This window comes from Miniopterus schreibersii (assembly GCF_964146895.1).
Source record: "Miniopterus schreibersii genome assembly, chromosome: 2".
In the NCBI taxonomy this organism is placed as follows: Eukaryota; Metazoa; Chordata; class Mammalia; order Chiroptera; family Miniopteridae; genus Miniopterus; species Miniopterus schreibersii.
In genome coordinates, this window is record NC_138102.1 from 179,419,353 (window position 1) to 179,442,333 (window position 22,981).

At 40.2% G+C, this 22,981-nt stretch overlaps 1 protein-coding gene across 10 annotated transcripts in view; it reads right to left on the reverse strand.

The window, feature by feature from the left end:
• The window catches only part of RBFOX2 (RNA binding fox-1 homolog 2), a 249,203-nt gene that overhangs the window by 223,020 nt on the left and 3,202 nt on the right, over nt 1–22,981 (reverse strand). The window lies entirely within an intron of this gene.

The window sequence follows — 22,981 nt, forward strand, 5'->3', positions numbered from 1 at the left end:
TAGCATTTCAACATGCCAATATAAAAACATAGCCTATATTTTATAAATCTCAATGAAATCTGTTTCTGTCCTAAATCTTTGAAATTTAGTGTGTATTTTACACTTTAGAACATCTCAGTTTGTACCAGCCATATTTCAGGTCCTGGACAACACATGTTGCTAATGGCTACTGTATTAGAGCAGGTCTAGAGGATTTCTTCTGCAGTGTGTTACCCTTTTAGAAACTTGAGTGTAGAGCCCAAAGTGGTAAAATTGAAGAATTTTTTTAATACCTAAAAGATCCTTTATATTTTCTTTACTGAGATATCTCATTTGTTTAGGTTCCCAAGCTGGGAAGAAGTGGCCCTCATGGAGGAAAGAGGGAGGGAAAGGGAAGTGCTTAATGTTAGGAAGAGAGACCACTTTGAAAAACTGGGGACATACACACACATACACACAACAACAACAACGAATTCTACCTACAAAACATCAACACCAAGAATCAGAGTGAGTACAAAGAACATTATCCCCACTTTTAACTGACATTTCCCTCGCATTCACTTACCTACCCATTTCACACACAACTCTACACCCATTTCAAAAGGAAAGAAGCAGTTTGTTCTGAAATGGAAGGTTTGGAAGGAAATGAGGGGAAAAAAGCAAAAGAACATTTGCTTTCTCCAAAAACACCTCTTCCACTAACACATCTGCCTACCCCCCAGCAATGTTAACTTCCAGGATCACTGCTTTACAAGAGGACAAATCAAGCCCGGAGCCCTCAGCAGACGGGGGCCTCAACAAGAGAGCCACTCCAGCACCACCAGGACCCTCTTCCTCCCTCCCGCTCCTGCTTCTTGAGAAGCTAGATTCAGACCAAAATGGAAAAGAGCCCAGTTGTGTGAGTCACTGCAGCCATCCCAAGGGGCCTGGGTAAAATCCAGAGGACAGCTGGAAACAGCTGCTGTGAGATCAACTGCAACTGGGAGGGAAGAAGGAAAGAGAGTGAATTCATCATTTATTACACATGGTCTCATTCTGGCCTCAGAAAAGCTGGTTTTTATTTTCTCTCCCTTAACAGAAAGTTTCTTCTCCCTTCTTACTTAAGACTCTTCTCCTAATGAAGGTTACAACAAGTGATTCACCACTAAAGCCCCGCTGAGACCATTATCCAACGGGGGATACCACTCCCACAGTGTCTCTCACAACACAGAGCAATAAGAATCCACCAGGGTAAGTAAAAGTAGTTGTGAAGGCAAGACATCTATGACTTGAATAAAACTCTTTTTGAAAAACTCACCAGGAAATATGAGACTGCTGAAATCCAGAACAGCCACAGGGAAAGAGGGGTTCCACTCTCATTCCTCACATGATGATGTTATAAACACTGCTGATTAAGGAAAAGAAGTGCCAGAGAGTGTTTCTCTGCACAACTAGAAAGCCCTCAGCCTCTAGATTTCTAATGCACTTTCCCACTAGCCAAAAAGATGCAGACCTTCACACACCAGTCCTTGAGGTCCTGAAGAAAAAGGTGGCTAACCCCTGGTTCAGAGAGCATACTAAAATGAGCAATGTGACAACAGGTACCTACCTGTCCTAAACAAGAACTTCTCAGGGATTTATTGGCATCTGGCACAAACTAGGAGCAATGGGTTCTGGTAATCTAAGATACGGGTAATCTAAAAATGCTGGTATTCTTTTCTACCTGGTCCCAGTCCACCCAGACAGCCACCCTTCAAACCCCTGTGCCTACAGCTCAAATGGCTTTGAGCAACACACACTCCTGGGTGGGCAGTCTTAGATTCTTCTGTCATTTTAGACACTCACATGGTAGAAGTATAGCCCATATCCTTCAAATTCATCAGTCAACCCATCCTTGAAAACAGAAGAACTACTGTCTTCAGAAGAGGTCTAGAGAGATTTTCTAAGCCAATGAAAAGCCCCTTCAACCCTCCCAGGTGCCCAGCTGATATGAGTAACACTGTTCCTAAAGTAAGATACAAAGATTCAAAATATCCCTATACATTCCCTTCTCTTTCACTGCAGAACTTTAGTTATTTCTTCCACACACAAAAAATTTAAGTATTTACTCTATTACTTCATGTATCGGGCCTCTTCCAACTAATTTCCTAAGCCAGCCTGCTGGAGATCCTGGAAGGAACTAAGGTGAGGAGAGAGTATAGAGGAAAGTCTGAGTCAGCTTCCAGGGCCAGAGGAAAGTTTCCCTTGGCCCCCCAAGTTTAAGATTAAAATAATGTCAACTTTGTTAAAAAGAATATAAAGTCATAAAAAATTTTTCAGTTGCTGTAGCTTACATTCTGAATCCCCTTTTTTCCCCCTCAGTTATGTTTCACCTTTCCAAGCATACAGCAAATCTACAAAAACAATTGTGGTACAATTTTGTAATAGTCTTTCTCGTCAACAAATCAGCAGGGTAGATGATCCTTTACCATATTTTATACCACCAACTTGAATTGTTATTTAATTCTGGCTCAGTTTATATATCATAACCCAAATAAATCAGTGTGGCTGAGAAGTTGAACGTAGACCCAGGAACCAAGAGGTCACAGTTCGATTCCAGGTCAGGGCACATGCCCAAGGTTACATGCTCAGTCCCCAGTAGGGGGCATGCAGGAAGCAGCCGATACAAGATGTTTCCCTATCATTGATGTTTCTGTCTCTCTATCCCTCTCCCTTCTTCTCTCTCTCTAAAAATCAATAAAAACTTTTTTTTTAAGGCTTTACAGAACATCCTGTGGCTCTTACCCTTCCTACCCACACCTCACACAGAGCAGAGCCTCAAACACCACCTCTTCATGTTTTACTTTATATAAAATGAGTGCAGGGGTAAGATAAGACCAGATCTAAAATGCACAAAATGAGGGAAGCAACAAAGGTGATTCTTTCCAGAAGAAGCCATCCCCAGCACTGAAAAAGAAAGCTTTTGATCAAATTTCAGGAGAGGATACCATCTAAGGCCTCCACATCTCCCCACAACAGATAGTGAGCAAGGCTAAGCAGCCACTGCCACTTACACTTTCATCCCTTCGCCTTCACTATGTATTTCTGATAACCACAATAACTTCCTTTCCAATTAGCCCACAGTGACAGCCACTGCCATGAAAACCAGCAATGATTTTAATAAGTTGTCATGTGTTTTCAAGGGCAACTTCAGGAAACCAACAGATAAGAATGTCCAAGCCAGCTCAAGGGGGGTCTGTGAGGCTACAAAGGTAAAAGGGGGTTTGTGAGAGGAAATTATCATTAGCTAAAAGGTCAAAGTGTATTCAACTCAAATGTGTACATGATAAAAACCACAGGATTTTTTTATGTTCTTTGCCCCCCAACTAAGGCAACAACAAAAAAGAATCACAATTAGGATCTGATTTTTAAAAGCAGAAACTGATTTTTAAAAGTTTGGTTAACTATATATTGTTGGACAGGTACTACTATCCATACTTAGCAGGCAAAGAAACAGGGAAGTTCAACATCTCAGCTCAGGGTTTCACAGAAGAAAGAAGGTATCCAAAGACAGAAACCGAATTTCTAAAGGCGTAATGTATGGGGAGAAATTCTGTCTTAGACATGAAATACAAAACATACAGGAATGCATTGTTAATTTTACACATTTAATCTAAAAACAGGAAATGTAAATGTTATAGTTCTTATAACAACGCTAAAACACCTGCACTATATTTAAACAAAATTTTATAGCTGGAAGGGATGGCTAGACAATAAATCAATATAATTACAATTCTAACCACACTTGTATCCAAAGAGTTCAAAGCACTTGGCTTTAAGTACCATATATATGCAGCATGAGTAAGACTTTAAACTTTACACTTTTAACTTTTACACTTTATAATTTGTGCTAATTCACAATCTATGTATTACACTTAACTTTATTCTAAGAAAAAGAAATGAAGGAAGGAAAGCAAGGAGGGAGAGAAGGAAGACAGGAAAAAAGGGAGGGAAGGAAGGTGAACAAAGATACCCAAAATGTTTCCTGCCTCCTGTAATATGAAAAAAATGCACCCAACTCGGTTTATCTACCTTCCCTGTGTCTGGCTTTCTTTTGTTTTCCTCTGTTCTCTCTGGATTTTTGTTTGTTGCTTTCTGCTCACAGTCCTGGTTTTTCTCTCCATTACCCTTGGTGCTTCTTCCTGTCTTCCTTCCACATCCACCAGCCCGCCTCTTTACAGCTTTCCCCTTACCTGCCTCCAACACCACATTGCCACACTACACGAAAGTAAATCCCACTCAAAAGCAAACACAAAAATTTTAGAACTGCAAGCTCTTTACAATGTTAAATCATCTGATCTAATCCCTCCAATTTAAGAAACTGAGGCTCTGAGAGATTACATAATTTGTCCATTGTCACAAAATAAATGATGAAACCAAAACTAAAATCCAGGTTTCCCCATTAAAGTACTAAAAGAAAGTGCAGAAAGTTAAGTCTAAGTTGAGAAGATCTTTCTGAGAAAAAAGATCCAAAAGTTTAAAATAAATACCTTATATATTTCATTACATTAAAATGTTTTTGTCTGGTCCCAAAACACACATGAACACATACATATACACTTACACACACTAAACAAATTCAAAAGAGAAATAACTGAACGGGAAATTTTGCAACATGAATGACAAAAGCTAATTTACTTATATAAGTGCTTACTAATCAGTAAGAAAAAAACAATTCTTTCAAACCTGAGTTCATGACAAAAAAATACAAATTACTTTTACACAAAAAAAGATCTCCTTATAGTACAGAAATACAAAAGATCAAGATACCATTTTTCACTTATCAGGCTGCTGAAAATCAAAGTATGGTAACACAGCTGGCCAAGATGGCAGGGAAAAGTCACACCACCTCGCTGTTCATAGTAGTGCACAATTTTGGAGGCTGCTTGGCAATACCTATCAAAAGTTTAAACGTACATACCCTTGTATACTTACCTCTGTACATGGAAGCATACAAGCAGCATGCTTATAGTAGCAAAAGACTAGAAACAATCAAAATGTCTAGCAATAGGAATTGTGTAAACAAATCATAATTTTTTTTAAAAACCTTACTATGAATAATATGTTGTCATGTCAAAAGAATGAGGTTGACCTGCACAGACTGAAACAGCATGTTCAGTGAAAAACAGTAAGGAGCCTTTGGGGATAAAGGTGTATACATCTACACATACATGCACGTATAGAATGTCTCCAGGATGTAACAGAAACTACTAAGGTTTCTATCACACTAACACTTCAAAAGGATCTTCAGGACTCTTCCAGCTCTAAAACTGCTAAATTAGTAAGTTCTTCCCCACTGCTAACCTGCAATAACCTTCTTCAAGACTCATCCTCTACTAGCTCTCCTTGAACTCTTTGAGCCCTATATGATGAAGATCTCTGTTCCTTCTCAGCCCCTTCTTCACCTGTCTGCCAGATCATCAACTGGATCCCTTGGTCCCCTTTCTACACTTCTATAGCTTTAATTTTTCTTCACTCTTTCAATACTTCTACATCCTAATATTAACTCTCACTTTTCCATAAACATGCCTCACAGCCTTCCAAACAAAGCCTGAAGGCCATCACCAGGAGTTGGCATTCTTTTGCTCCCATTGCTGCTTTCCTATCAATTCATTTCATTCATTATTCCGCAAACATGTATTGGGTGACATCTGCATAACACGTATTATACGAGGAAGTCAAAAAGAGAAACCAAACCTGGTCCCTGGTTTTTGTTTTTTTTAATATATCTTTATTGATTTCAGAGAGAGGAAGGAAGAGGGAGAAAGAGAGAAACAATGATGGGAGTCATTGATCAGCTGCCTCCTGCACAACCCCCACTGGGAATCGAGCCTGCAACCCGGGCATGTGCCCTGACTTGGGAATCGAACCGTGACCTCCTGGATCATAGGTCAGTGCTCAACCACTAAGCCACGCCAGCCAGGAGACCTCGTCCCTGTTTTAATAAACTAGCACCTTAGGACAAACTTTCTAAATTAAACCTCAGCATAGTATAAAAGAGAGGGAAAGAAACTAGATGTAGAGGCAGCACCTTTCTACTGTTCAGCTACACATACCAAACTGGTGGCTCTGGGGACCGCTGGGGAAGAACAGAGAATGGAGGTGTCAAAGTGGCCACTGGCTTTATGTGTTTGAGTTTTTGGTTTTGTATCTCTAAGAATATATTTCCATGTAGTTTATTATTAACATAATTTAAACATAAACTTCAAGAAGATAATGGCTAATGAATCTTTATATTACTAATGCCTGGCACATAAATGGACCTCCATAATGATCACTAAATGAAGACTAAATGGATGTGCAGAGTTCTGGAGAGCAGAGTGGAAGGGGAGAGAAACAATCATCCTATTGCCTTTCCCAACAACTGCTCTTTTAAAATTAATGCAGGGTTTCTCATCCTCGGCACTACTGACATTTTGGGCTGATAACTCTTCATTGGAGGGAGCTGCCCTACGCATTTTAGAATGTTAAAGCAGCATGCCTAGCCTCTCCGCAATAGAGGCCAGCAGCACCTCTACAGTTATGAGAATCAAAAATGTCTCCAAACATTGCCAAATGTCCCTTGGGGGACAAAACCTCCCCCAATTGAGAATCATTTGGTAATGCTTACACATCAGCCTCTCCACTTTCTCAACCACTATGACTTTCTCCCAACTTACCCAATGATTTCAATACTTAGTCCTCAATTATTTCAACACTCCAGTTGGTGACCCTTCCAAAGCCTCCAAGCTCTTCAACTCACTGATTTCCAGGGGCTTTATCTCCACCACAATCATCCATTAAATAGCTACTCTTCAGGAATCATCACAATCCAAACTCTTCTAACCATCAAAATCTCAAACTCATATCACAAAAGCCTGTCCTCTGGCTTCTTCCACCCCCTTCTTCCACCTGGTCCTGTTAGTCCCAATTTACCAATGCTCAGCCCAGGGGACAGTGCACCTAGGCACACTTATGGGCCTCTGATTACCCTTTGGTAAAGCCAGAAAACCTCCAGGACTACCTCAATCCAAGCTGGCACTTAACAAGATTTAGCAATCCTTTTATTCTTCTTTTTGATGAATCTTTATTACACTGGAACAGCCCCTACTTCTAAACTCTCCTCAAAGTGTCAATACCACCCCTGCCTACAGGCTACCATTCCCCTCCCTAATGGAAGGAAGACAGAGGTCCTCCTGAAGGCCTCTGACATGGGCCCCATCAACTTTGCTTCTCATTACCTCATACACATTAGGTGCTCAATAAATATGTCTTATATTCGTGAAGGTAAAAACATCATGGCTTTATATTGGTTATATTTTAAAGAGTGATTTTTATGAGGGGAAAAATGCTCTAAATTTTACTCTGATTCAAAAATGTTATTCTACAATACTAAGCAACCTTAAGGAAAGTCCACATGCCTCTGCAGTTTCTCAAGGCAACCACCATGGAACAATGGTACAAACTGCTACCACAAATGAACCCTCTGGGTAATACTAAAGCACAGGGAGGTTTCAGAATTAGTATAAAATATAAACTCCAATCAAACTGACTATACTGCAAATAAAAAGTGCTTCCCGTAACTGAGTGATTCTTAAATCCACAATTCAATGAAATGCAGAGGTGCCTTAACAGGATGACACAGTATCAGTGGCAATTCTACACGCTGGCAATTCCACATGAAGACTGGTCACTTGGCTCTCTGTCAAGACTAATAAATATTCCGTGACAGTAAAAATTGCTCTGCAACAGGAAATAAGGGCCTTAATTAATGAGCATAGGCAATGGTACAATATCTCAGAATTAAATGTCGCATGCTCACCTAACACTAACGCCTCCCAGATACAAGTTTACTGTCACAGAAACAGGCAGCATCTACATATGTTCTACTTAAAGAATCTCTAGGCTCCTACCGAATCTAAAGCATAAAGCTCCCCCCAGCTTTTGTCTCGTGAAGCAATTATGGAATGAGATGCTTGGCAAAACTTTGGCAAAATAGAGCCAATCGTTTCTCAAAAAGTGTTCTAAACTTTTTTTCTTGACCTTCAGCTTATGGGAGCTCAGACAAGTATCTTAAAAGCATTTGTAGTCAGCCATTTTTGGTAACTTGTGAGGAAAATTATTTTTAGCTGACAAAATGTATTTCAATCCCTCTCTCGTAACTCAGAAGCATCTGACCAGGTTTGTTCAAGCTTTCCAAAATAATTTACCTTTGAGGCGATTCAAAGCACAGAACATTTCGGCTTCAAAGGAGAAACTTTGTCCATAAGAGGCGTGAACAACCAGAATGTTCTAATATACAACACAGGTGAAGAAGTGTCACTCGCCTCCCTGCCACCTATCCTGGGAGACTGTGGAGATCAAGCGCTTAAACGTTCAGAAAGTTTGTGAAAGCCTATGATGGACAAAACATTGCTGTTACAGCATTCCTGCTATGAAGAACAAAATGTCTGTCTGCGTGGTAGAAAGGACTTCACATGAATATAGTGAAATAGAACATAAGGTTCAAGTTATTTCCATGCAGCATTCAAACTGTGATTCCAAAGAGGGGGCAAGAGACAGCTGGGGGAAAAAAGTAGTTCTGCTAGAAGGCTGCACCACTACATATATGCAACGTAACCAAATACAGGTTTTCCTTGTTTTCTCTTCCTCTCTCTTTTCTTTGGATAAACAAAGGCAGTGTTACTACTCCACCTACCACTACAAGGCTATGCTCCTTGAGTGGTAGGATAACCAATCACCATCATCCAGTCAGCTTGAGAAGAATGGTACATGACTGCAAGGGGATGGCAGTCACTGGATGAACTACCTACCAAAGACACTGGGAAATCCCCTGCCCTCGTGGCTCCATTCCAGGCCTACTGACCCACCTGCAATTCCTCCCATGCCTGTCCCTGTACAGACTACTTCTTCCTCCTGGAACAGCCTGCCCCTCACTCTCCTTTGCCTGCCTTACCCCTACTCACTCACTCAATACTCAGCAACGGCTCCTGCAGAATGTTCTCCCTGTGCCCATCCTACCCCAGCTTGGTAAGAACCCTTCTATTACTATGCTCCCATAGAAACACTGCCCTCACTCCTCTCAGGTACTCCTCTCATTTGCCATCAGGTTAGGTCTGGAATGAAAGACAGCTCCTAAGTCCATTAGTTCATAAATTCCAATGTGAAAAAAAGCAAGTTGCCCGTGGGTGCACATCTAGTGAAAGAACATTTCTTAAGAAAACCACAGAAGCTTGTGGAATTGGTTCTGACTTGTTTTGTTTCTTCTCAACTCACTATGATTTGCACTTGAACCTTTATAATTGTCTATGTGGTTGAATCATTCATACTCAACACTGTTTCCACTTATAATCACCTCTACATTTATCCAGCCTTTGTATCAGCATTTTCATTATAATTAGAGGCTTTTTCCCTTAGTGAATAAGACGGTTAATAGTAAAACATAGTTAATAATATCATACAGGCACTGTAAACACCCTACACACCAATAAACAATGTGACAGACAAAATTAAAATAACCTATGCCACCACTAGCACCATTTTGTCTTTGTGGTATAAAGAATTGGCACACTTTTGCTCCAGCACATAACTTTATTCATTATTCCATGAAAATTAGCAAGTTCAATAATGATAAGCACACAGCTCCTGTATTTATTCCTATGGAATTTTTTAAAATTATTTTTAAAACACTATGTGCATGTAATATAAAAGTCAAAAGCACAAAAGGTATACCATGAAAATTAAGTCTTCACCTATACCCCTATTCCTGTCACTCAGTACTTCTACCCAGAGCCAACCGCTTTTACAGTCTTGCATTTCCTGGCAGAGAGTCTATGTGCATATCAATATACACTTTTTTTCATTACACAAACAGTAGCAAACTATACACTTATCTGCATCTTGACTTTTCACACTTGATGTATTTTAGAATCTTCTATGTCCACTCATATAGAGCTAATTCTTTTTTTTTAATGTTTTTATTGATTTCAGAGAGAGGAAGGGAGAGGGAAAGAGGGAAAGAGAGAGAGAGAAACATCAATGATGAGAGTCATTGATCGGCTGCCTCCTGCATGCCCTCTACTGGGGATCAAGCCCACAACCCGGGCATGTGCCCTGACCAGGAATCGAGCCTCGATCTCCTGGATCATAGGTCAATGCTCAATGGCTGAGCCAAGCTGGCTGGGCTAGAGATAATTCTTTTTAATGGTGGCATGGTATTCCATTTTATGAATGTAACATTTTAGTTCACAGATTTCCTGTCAAGCAGCATTTTGGTTCTTCAATTTTTTGCTATTTCAAATAATGCTGTAATATATATCACATTACACATAGATGCAAGAGTATCTGTAGGATAAAATCCTAAAGATGGAACTGCTGAGTCAAAGAATATATGCCTATTACATTTTAACAGATACTGTTAAGTAACGCTCTTTTCATGGAGGTTATGGGACTTTTTACCCTGCCAGCAATATGAGTACCTACTTCTTTACCTACACCCTTACCAATACATTGTGTGATCAAATTTTTATTCTAATGTATAGATGTTCCAGAAACCAGCCCATAAATCTCACAGGTTCCATAAAAATATTCTAACTCTGTAACCTGGGATCTAACATGTCCTAAGCATTCAAATGTTGTTAAAAGAATGAATGACCGAGCAAAAGAGTAAGGGCTTTTGCACAATGAGAGGTTTACTTTTAATATAAAGAACAATGAAACTAATTTAAATATTAGCACTTTTTCCCTTTTAGAGAGGGCAGATGGATGAAGTGATTCTGATCTGAAGTGGTTTCTCCTAGAGATTTTAAAAAATCAGGAGATTCATACCTGTCTGAACTAATAAGTACTGTCCTACCTTAAAGTAAAGTACATAGCCTTTTTTCAGAAAACTCAAGGGCCTTTAATGTAACTCCCAAAGGAGGAGCAAGGGTCCTTCTCTTAAATGCCATGGGATACCAAAGTTTGTCAAATCAATATCTTTTTACATGACTTTCAAAAAGACTGACTCTTATGTATCGTAAATAATCACATAGTTGGTTAACATTTAATTGATTTGCTTCTGTATAGTGCCTGACATAATTAATATTAAAAATCTCTCTGTGACTACAATAAATACTGAACTCTGCACAGCCCTCGGTCAGCATGTGTTTGCCATGGTCTCTGGTGCCCCTCCTTGGTGCTATAACAACCATCCTAACAACAGATAATACTTACATAGTGTTATCAGGGACCAAGCACTCTTCCAGGCACATCATATTTATTATATTAACGCATTTAATACAACAATCTTGTGAGGTAGAAACTATTATTATTCCCATTTTACAGATAAAAAAGTGAAGCACAGCCCAGCCGGGCGTGGCTCAGCGGTTGAACATCGACCTAGGATCCAGGAGACCGCGGTTCAATTCCCAGTCAAAGCACATGCAGGGTGTGGGATCGATCCCCAGTTGGGGGGTGTGCAGGAGGTAGCCAATCAATGACTTTCATCACTGATGTTTCTCTCTCTCTCTCTCCCTTCCTCTATGAAATCAATAAAGATATATTTTTTTAAAAAAATGAAGCACAGAGGAGGTAACTTGCCCAAAGGTCAGAATTACGTAAGTATAGATAAAAGAATTTTAATCTAGGCAGTCTCGTACCAGAATGGGTCCTCTTCACCCAATATTTTAGTACAATGTGATAACTACTATGATGAAGTTGTACACAAAGGGCATGTTACCAAAACACTAGGCTTTGACTTACGCTTTGTGTTTACCTCTATCAGAGCAATTACCATACTGTATTAAAATTATCTGTGTACATATCCACTTCCTATTGCAAGTTCAAGTCTTAGTCATCACTGCACCTAGCACTACCTGACATAAATTCTTCAACTGGTTTTTAGGTTAAGAGAATTCTATTTCTATTCCTTGAGTTTGCACTTCATGTTTGCAATGTTGATGCTTCTACTCCTGTGTGCTACCATTTTCTAAGACCCATCTCCTGTAAGATAAGGTCTGCTCCTCAAACTGTGCTGCTTACTAGTGATGCTGGCCAGACCTCTCAAACTGCCTTGGGTACATTCTTGCAGTCCTGAAACACTGAGACCCACACCACCATTCCTGCTGGACAGGGCGCTGGCAGTACAGCTCCCACCCCCAGCAGCCAGCAGCCTGGATCAGTGGCTCTTATCAGGAAGATGGAGTAATTTGAGCCACCTGCCAACCCATCTCTCAACTGCTAAGACAGGCGCTTTCTGCTATCAGGTTGCACAAATGCCTGGAAACCTTATACTGGGTGTGAAGGAAGAAGCAATAGGGGAAACAACACAGCATCTGGTGCCCTGCCTGCTTCCATTCACTGCTTGGGGCCATAAAGATCAAGTAGACCTAATTCACTCCAGTGAGGCCTTGGGACCATAAAGATTGCATGGTGGGTGAGATTAACAGTACCATACAATAGAGGTCAGCATTCATCCAGAGTGCAAGACATAGCCTCGCTGACAGTCATTCTCCAAACAGTTGGAATGCTACCTCCTCTGTAATATTCTTGTGGAGACAAAGGTCCACTGCAGAAGCCAACTCTGAAAAGCACAATTTTACTTCCTATCTTTAATTGTGGACGTCTGTAAAGGATAATAGAGCCAGAGAAAAGCCTAAGCTTGAAACTCTTAATTCTGTGTCTAAGTCAGAATCCACTATGTTCAGTAAGCAAAAGAAAAATATTCCGTTTGTTGTACCATATCTACTTCTTTCCCATCAAGTCTCAGTGGCAGGGTGGGCATATCCCAGGGATGAAAAGCACTCACTCAATCCTGGGACTTTCCACAAACACAGGGGCTAAGGAAAACCAACGTCAATTATGGCTGCCAAGATGCAAACATCTATTAGGACCTAAACCTTTCTTTCTCACAACTCAACACAAAACCTGGTTCACTGAACAGCCTCCTGACAGTACTGATATTCAATCAGGATAAACCTTGGCATTTTGGATATATCTGGTATGAAGGATGTCATACTGAATAAAATCACACTGCAGTTAGGCTCTATGTGCAATGACTGGGTGTCATTACTAACTCAGTGACAAACAAGGTATCTGCCCCAAAATGGGACCCACTAGGGCAAAAAGGCCGAGGAGCAGCTGACTGGGGAAGGTAGAGAGCTGAGGAAGCCTATATTTTGCTCCTACCTTCAAAATAGTGTTACTATATTTTAAAGCCTATCTTTAAAAGGAATCACCAGTCAGGGATTTGTAAGGTATTCAAGTGAAAGAATGGAAATGCAAATTAGATCTCCCATTGGGTGATTCCACAATTGTTTAAAAAAACAAAAAAAACCCCACAGAGATCAAACTTTGTGAGACTCAAACTTTGTGAGACCCTGTATTGAACATGGTCATCCTTACCAGAGACATTTAGACCTAGTTATTTCAGTAGACCAAAACAGAATAATCCCAATCCCAGAAACCTAGCAAATAGAGAAAAAAATCTAAACCGACATAAAACTGATCTCCAAATACATAGAAAACCAAAGCAAAGAATAGAAAATGTTATGCAGGTACTATCTCTGGAAGGATACCCAGATAATTAACCATACTGATCACCTGCAAGGAGAGACACTAGGTAGTGGGCAGAAAGCAGACTTTACTCTTCAGTCTTTTGCATATTATGAATCATAACCATGTGAACATATTATAGGCTGTAAAAATAACGGGGAAAAACTCCATACACGAAACTCTCAGAGAAATCGCACCAGAATAGTAAAAAAACCTAAGAAATGAAAGATTCTATTTAGCCCTAAAGCCAAAAGTTTGAGCATATTGTTTGCTCTCACATACTCACTCCAAGCCTGAGATAACTTGTCCATTAAAATGAGTTCATCATCTACTTTTCCGGAGTGAAGCATGGAACTGGTCCCTTCAGCTCTTACAATTTCATACTACCCACCATTATCAACCACTGACTTATCTCCTGTTGATCTACAATTTGCTCAAATCAGAGATGAAATAACTTTGAGGCAAAAGAACAAGTACACAACAACAACAAACCACAATACATACAATTATCCCATTTAAATTCCTGTGAATATGAACTACAGAAAACTGAAACAAACACATAAAGTTCCTAATACAATGCTTGGCACATGCAAGTATACAATAAATTTTAGCAAAATCCCAATCCAAAATGCTGGCTAGATCCAAATTATTGAAGAAACTGGGGTTCAATGTTCACTTCAAGTTCTACACAAGTCAGCTTTCAGATAATGGGTAAAATATTTTCAATATTAAACACATAGCATGCGAAGACAAGAAAGTACATATTCACTCCACTCCTCAGCAATCATACTATTCAGTCTGAGGGGCCTGAGGCCCAGAGGAAAGCCACATGATTAGGGCAGAAGCATCAGCATTGCCTCTTCCTAGTCATGAGGCTTATAAAGTTCTACGTTCACTATCTGAAGAATCACCTGTCTTTCAGGAATTTATCCCCTGTTGTAGGGAATAAATAAGACCTGCATCAAAGGATTTTATAAACTGCAAAGTATAATATAAATTTAATAACTGAGTGGTATGTGCAATTTTATTCACCATGCTTCAAATCCAGAGATGGTGATTACAGGAAAAGCAACAAAAATTATTAAGACGCTGATGTCTTTTTTCAATATTTACTTGGTTCTTTATAATATATCCCTGGCACTGAAGGAGGAGCCAAGGATATAAAAATTAAGAAACTGTTCCTGCCTTTAAGGAATTCAAAAAGCACAAGGGTACAAATATATAGCATTGGGTAATAATAATAAAACGGCTATTATACGGGTGCAACAAATATAGGCTTACAGTTGTAAGTACATGAAAAAGTTTATTCTTCTATTATTATTTGTTAATTATTGTATTATTTCCCATACAAACCTCAGTAAACCTACTTTTGCCCCACCCTGTACACTATGTGTCAGGCCTGGAGCTAAGCACATTACATACCTTATCTCTTCATCCTTACACTAATCCTACAACTCATTTTACAAGGTAAGAACCTGAGGCTTAGTTACTTAACCAAGTACCTTAACCAAGATCACACAGCTATGACGTGGTAAAGCTGGGACTCCAACTCAGGTCTGTCTGCAAGCCCATTCTTGCCGATGGAAAAAACTTTTCTAAGCATAACACAAACGAACAGAAACTATAATGTGAAACTATAATGTGAACATTAACTGACCTAGTCACATTAAAAAGGAAAATTAAGCTCTGATATAGTAAATTAAAAAAACAAAGTGGAAGAGAATGTGGTAAGTATGCTACTATTTGTGTAATAAGAAAGGAGAAGTAACGGAAGAAACAACAATGGTACTCGTTCTGTGAATGGGCACCAGGCAGATAAGAAACAGTGATGAGAGGGAGACTCTTCATAAATACCTTTTCAGGAATTTAGAGTCACAGCATCTGCTTATGACAAGTAAAATGCAATAGTTAAGAAAATTTTGCTTGACTTTTTTTCCCCCCAAAATGATAACTATTATTTCTCAAATAATTAATGAAAACAGGTTGGGATACCCTGAATTAGACAATTTCCTTGCTTAAAACAGGATGCTGGACCAGTCAAATTTTTTAGGTTTCTTCAAACTTTAAAATACTCGTAAACCAAACAAGTATTTACTATTTGCCTAAAACTAACACAGCAGAAAACAATTCATGGTAAAGCAAAAATCCTGAAAGGATAAATAATCCCTACACCACTCCCAAGAAAATCAAATATAAAGGGTTCTTGAAACAGGCTTCCCAGAATTAAAAAGCAAAATCTACAGGGTAACACTCCAAACTACTCATAGAGAGAGAAATACAAGGTAAGCGTAAAGTAAAACTGCACATACACACAGACACATGGGTATCTGTTAATCACAGCATTTTTATACAGCTGACAAGAATCACTAATGGTCCCTAATAAGCACCTTTCTGAAGGCTTCGTAACATGCCAACAATAACCAACTGATCTCCAACACTGTAAAACACAGCCAGTTCAAAGCCAAAATGTTGCTGCAAAAAGATCTATCTAGTAAAACAACAAGCAGCTAAAGACCTAGAACAGAAAGTAGGGGGACAAAGGATGTGTCTATAATGCATAATGAGTAGCAGCTGGGGATGGGGAGAAGGTAGCCAACAAAAATATTAACCTCTAAGCTCAACACAGACCTTCTAAATATGAAGCATCACTTCAAAGTCTAGGATGATATCAAAATTAGCCAAATCAGCTTATTTAAAGTCATGAGTCAAACTATGACTACAACATACAAACCATGCAATAAAATTTGTACATGAGGATAGCAAACACAGACATTTATGTAATGGACCACATATGTGACAGCTGTATAGCACTATTCTCCATCCTTTAAGCAAGTCTGCCTCTGACTCTCTCACAGAGATGTCCAGCATAAAACCACAGACTTTCAAAGCAAGTACTACCACCTCCCTGTAAGCTTTGCCAAAGCTCCCACTGTGAGAGGCAGCCATTGTGCAGACTTCCTGAAGTTCAAACAAAGTCCTCAAACCCACTGTGCCAGCCACTGACAGTGACAGTGTTCCTGGAAGTTTGTATGAGGTGCAAACCAATGAGTTAAGCTTTGTGGGTACTGGGAGCCACCACAAAACATCTTCCAATTTTGCCAGTTCTTGTTTTGAAATTACACAGTCCTATTACCCCATCCCCTAGAAACCAAGAAACAGCAGGTGAAAGCTGTCAAAGCCACATACGTATTCAGACTGATTAGGGGACAAGCCAGTCTGATGAGAGGATAAGCAACCTCATTTGCAGATTCTTTTTGCAAAGGACTGGAGGTGGCAGGGTAGGGGAGTTGAGGAAGAAAGTAGAGGAAGGAGCCAAACAATTCCTGCTTTCTACCCAAAATTATTACCTCCTCTCCTCAGAATTTTTGTGGAGCACTAAACTGCACAGGGGGGAAAAAAGAAAAAGGAAATTTAAGGCCATGACTGTGACTGTATAAAAATCCCCAAGACAGGATGACCTATGAAACTAAGCTCCATGCAACAAGGGCTAACTATGCAGCTGCTTTTCTACTTGCCTAACAGTCCAAGATAAACAGAGCAGGCTCATAGAAGCCCACCAACTTCCAGGAAAATGGAACCAAAGTCCTCTTGACTCAGAACAAGCCACACACCCCTGAAATAGATCCCTAAATGAAATTCACATAGGTCTGCTTTGGAAATCATCTGGCTGTCAGCAATTAATGCCCCCTCCTCCAAACAGCTCCAATTTGCAGAGGAAAAAGCTGCTCAAATAAAGCATTTGGAAGAACTCCCCATGAGCCTCTTTCCCAAAAGCATTCCAACCCAAGCAGTAGCTGGAGCTCACATTCAGGCCCCACAACACCCCCAGATAATGTCCACAGTTCCTTTAATTCTGCTAATGTGTAGCTTCTGCCCCACCCGAAGCCCCAGAGCTGAGAGACTCCCACAGCTACCCTCTACCCCTCCCTCCCGATAAATCATGCTTTGCTTGTGATAGTCACAATTAGGATCTGACAAAATCAATGTGGCCAAAAAGAAAAATAAACAGTATGCCTCCTCAAAAACCACATGCCTGGAATAAAATATCCAATACTCTGCAAAATCTCTTTTCCTCAGGAAAGGAGAAACCAAGGAACCAGACTTTACATGGGAAAAATCCCATATACCAGGGTATTATCTGGGGGCTTAGGTCCCTAAAAAAAACAAGTATTATGGTTGAACACACCCATGTGGAAATCTAAACTTCAAAGGCTCCTTTCCTACCCTTGGGAAAATAGGTTTTTAAGCACTTACTCAACCATTATCATTTGGCAATTCAAAATTGTCATCTACTTCATAAGTGGTATTTATCATGTGTCCTGTGCCTTGAATCCTCAGCTGAAATTTCTAGATGCCACGCATGTATGTGCAGGACACGTCAGAAGGAAGTGATATTGCAGGCTTCTCCCTCCCCCCCGCCCTTCTCTTTCCCTTCTCAGAACCAGCTTTATTCATTCAAAATCCAAAAAGCCAGAGGCACTACAGAGTATACCCCTTTGCCTTTAAAGAAGCCTCAACGCAAGGGAAGTCTTGAGGCTGGAGAACAGGCAAGAACTATACAGGAGCACAAATCAGAGGCTTAAAGGGAAGGATGCAGGGAGAACAACGACCAATGAAAGACAATTTCTGTAAAATTATTTTATGAATCTATGTCCAAAGGTGAGATTTAAAAGAACTGTATCAAGCGTCCTCATTTTCAAACATAACCAATGAGTAATCTGAAAAATAGCTTGTATTTTTGTCAGGTGTCTCAGCTTGGTATTTTTTCTGCATCCATAAAAACAAGCTGTAACAGCTTATGAAATTCACTGATTGATAAGGGAAAGGTTAAGGTCCATAGTTGATCAAATGGGCTTAGTCCCAAATAGTGGTAAGATAGCCAACTGCAACACTCCAGAATCTCTCAGCAGCACTGTAGAAGGCAGATCAACAGACTGCTCCAATGAACTGGAACAGTTTAGCTCTAATTGCCCCTTCCTCGTGTGAGTCCTCTATTTTCCTTAATCACACCATCACAAAGGCACTTTTTAGACATACACACATGCACGCAATTAATATCTGAGCACAGGAAACTAAACATCTGGTTGCCATGACCACCCAGCACATTCAGCAGTTAAATTCTACCCCAGCTTCTGTTTTCAAAGACCTCCCCCTCACCTTTAACCCAAAATCAATGAAAAGATCAGGTACCATTCACAAATCCCACAACACCCAGTCCTCACTTGAGCTGGAAAGCAGAACAAGGGCCAGACCCCCAGGGAAAATCTGGAGAAACAAGTAAAGACATCTGCAGGCCCCAACTGAAAAGCAAAAGTTCAGTTCAACAAGCATCATAGCCCCAGGCACAGTGCTAAATCCTATGAACCCTAAAGGATCCCTTGACCTCATAGTCTGTGTAGGGGTAGAAGGGCAGACATTTGAGCAAATGCTAATCTAAAAGTCCTAACACAGAGCTATGGACATTACTATGTTTTGGAAACCAGCAGGAATGTGGGAGGGATGGGAGGCAATACAAAAGGCATCCAGGAGGAATCAATATCCCAACTTATTCTTGAAGATTAAGCCTTACAAATGAAGAGATATGAGGCAGGAATTGCAGGTTGAAGGAACAGAAACAAGAGGTATGAATTATCAGGGGTGGCAGCGTGCTCAGGAAACTACAAAGAGATGAGGCTAGACAGAGATGAGGATAGAAGGTCAGGCAGAAATCAAGACAGGAGGACCTGGTAGGCCAAACAAGAGAATAGACATTATCCTGAAGTCAAAGACAAACTATCACATGATTTCAAACTCTTTTAGACGGATGAATCTGTTAACGGTCTAGAGGGTGGGCTTAAAGAGCCTGGAATAATACCTCAAGAGACAAAGGCATCTCAGCTCCATTTCCACAAACCAAAATGAGGACAAAAAGTACCATCTACGTGGTGCAACGTGTTTAACCAACAAACCTTATAAAATTTGAAACACATACATGTACCACCAAAACAGCCAGTGTACAACCATCACCCACACTCCCAGTAGAGATCCCACAGTTTCCATGAAACGTCCACATGCCTGATGCAGATACTGTGATATTTCAGAAGTCCTTTCAGTCCTTACTTAGTGTCTCCTCCTCTAACTAGAGAGACCACATGGCCAGATCCATTTTCCTCCTCCACCCTGACTACCTGCAAATGAGGTTTCCCAGTTTAACGCACTGCTCATCTCTAGTAGTTCCCAACTCTGGCACTTAATCGAAAGTGCATTAACCACTCCAGGCTGATATAGCAGTAAGCAGGAACTCAGAGTGCTGTACAGCAGGTTAGAAGGGAGGCAAGAAATAAACATTTACTGCTGGATTCTATGACAGGCACTTTAAATAATCTCAGTTACTCATAATAGCAGCTCGTTAGAGTATGTATTAGTTATCCCAGTTCACAGATGTATAAACAGGAGTGCAGATGTTAAATATCTCGCCAAAGGTCATTCAGTTGGCAAGTGGAGGAGTCGGAATACAAACCCAAATATGAGAAATTTGAAATAGTGCTTCTTTCACTACACCAAACTTCAAGTATACATGGATAACAAATGTAATTATATATTAAGGTTGGTGATAATAATAGTAATAACAATATCTCCCCTTTAAAAACTGAGAGGGAACCCACATCATATCACCTTGGATTAAGGGATCACTCAGAGAAGTCATAACTGAGTAATCACAACTGGAATCTCCGAATGCTACTAAAAAAGGTCATTCCTGAGCATTAGTGACCAAAAAATGTTCAGACTCAAATAATCAGAGCAACTTGACTCTACTCCAAAAAATGTATCAAATCCTCCATGCACTTTCCTCAGTCTCTAAGACATTCGGACAAATGTGTGGCCAATAGCTCACTTTTGTGTCCTCCCTCCCCCCTCCGCCCCCTCTCTCGTTATTTCCCAAACTATTTTCCCCACCCAAATTACAGAAAGATGTCCAGGATTCACCTGGCCTTTCTGATCCGATTTGTCCCAATCCTAGTCAAGTAGCTTTCTGCATTACCCTCCTAACTAGATCAGCGCCAGCCAATAGGTTTATTCAAGCTGATCTGTGATGGATTAGATAATGAAACCTTAACCATGTAAGCTGCCTGCTTGTACTGGGGCTGCAGGGGAGAAGAATAAGAAACCCAATACTCCTAGGGGCCGCATAAAACACCAAATGCAGCCGCCATCCCTCACTCCATCTGTTTGCCCATGCTCCAATTACTTCCATTTCCTTCCCATCATCTCTGATGCTCTTCCCTCTTGTCTCTGAAGGAAGTGCACATCTGCCCCAAAATAATATTACTATGCTTTACAAATATATATCAACAAAAATTCAAACAAATCCACTCACTAAAATGACTGTCTTATTTCTACAATTAAAGCCTGACATCAAACTGACAGCCTAAAAGATATCAAACTAGTAATTCACTAGTGCAACATTCTTGTTTACATTAAGTAGTATAGTGAATTTCTTTTTCCACAGTCCTGTAATCTTCAGGCCTGTCCGCACCAGTCTGCTTTATATCAAAATGAAAGCTAAATCTCTAGTTAGCTTCTGCTGTGTTCATATGTCAGTGTGTTAGGGGGGAAAAATGACAAGGTGGCTAGAAAATGGGAGAGAGAGTTGGGAAACAAATTCAACTCAGGCTAATTTCTTGAGTCACCCTGAAGAACAATTCTACTTTGAATTCAGACCTGAATTTCTTCTCAAAGACAGTCCCAGTTTTACATTCGCAGTCTTCTTTGTGAGGTTTTTAAAAAATTAGTAATGTTGATGCGACTGTGCCTCAGTTTCTGCATCTGCAATACCACTCTGGTAGTGTTATGGGCTGAAAGTCTATGTTGCCCCAAAATTACTATGTTGAAGCCCTAGCCCATAATGTGATGGTATAGGGACTCTGGGAGATAGTTAGGTTTAGATTAGATTATAAGGATAGGACCCTCATGATGGGATTAGTGCCCTTGTAAGAAGAGGAGGAGATATATCTCTCTCTCTCTCCAGGAACTCACACCAAGGAAAGGCCATGTGAGCACACAGCAACAAGGCAGCTGACTATAAGCCAGGAAGACAACCCTCACCACACAATGAGTCTGCCAGCACCCTGATCTTGGACTTCCAGCCTCCATAACTGTGAGAAATAAATTTGTTTTTTCAGCCATCATATCTACAGTATTTTGTTACAGCAGCCCGAGCAGACTAAGACAGGTAGAGGTGAAAAAATTCAACAATTTTAGTGAAATTGTTCATGATTATTAATTGGAAGGAAAGCACATTACTTTTTTTTTAACACTCACCCAAGGATATGTCCTTTATTGATTTTAGAGAGAAAGGAAGGGAGAGAGAAACATTGATCAGTTGCCTCCCGTACACACCCCAACCAGGGATCAAACCCACAACCTGGGTATGTGCGCTGACCAGGAATCAAACCTGCAACCTTTCGGTGTACTGAACGATGCACCAACTAAATGAGCTACCCGGCTAGGGCAGGAAAGCACATTACTTTTATACTCTACTCAAATGGTAGCACCATGTTTAGTTTCAGCACCAAATACCCAAATGAGGGCCCCAAGAGACATCCACCTAGGAGAAAAGAAAATCAGAAACAAGCAAATGGGAAGATAAACTATTTCAAGAAATACAGCATACACATAGCAATTATAGGCTACCTGGAACCCCTTCCCTGAGACCAGGTGAAAGTCTTCCTACTACTAGAATCAACAACTAATATGAACTGCTCACCCCATTTAGCTAAACTGGACTTATGAGTCTATGGTCAGAAGCAGTTATTAAGCCATATAGTAACTACATGCCAACATTTCACTGCTATAAAGAATTTTGCTGAAAGCTGTAAGTAATAGTTAAGGTGCACCTTGCCTTATAAAGCAGCTAAGTTCCTGGAAAGTTGCACAAAAACTGAATTTTTGTTAAGTTGTTTTTATTCACTGGAACAGATAACCGGAAGAATTCATTCACCAGTATGTTTTAGAAAGCCCAATCTTCATACATATCAAAACTTGTGTAAAGTGAAATGAACCTCTGAAATCTATACAGTTAACCTTCCACCAGGTTAGAGTACAATATTGTCAAGTACCCCCTTTAACAAGTAACTTCATTTCTCAAATCATATCCCAGTTTTCAAGTTGAAAACTGTCTCTTCCGTCCTGGCTCCATGGTTCAGGGTTCTGTTGCTATACTATTTCCAGGGTTGTGCTGACTCCTCTTCCATCCACATACACCTTCTGGATCCTGCCCTTGAAAGGACCAACCCTTTCTCTCTGCCCTTGTGAGCCTAAGGATTACAATGTAAGTAACACCAATACTCTCATGTTCTCTATGGTCCACTTTGGAAGTAATAATTTACTCCAAAAGCTTAGTGGCTGTAACTCAACAGGGTTCAGCTTTAGAATCTGCAGCTTAGAGGTGCAGCTCCATTTCATAAGCAACCTTGAGAAATTAACCCCAGTA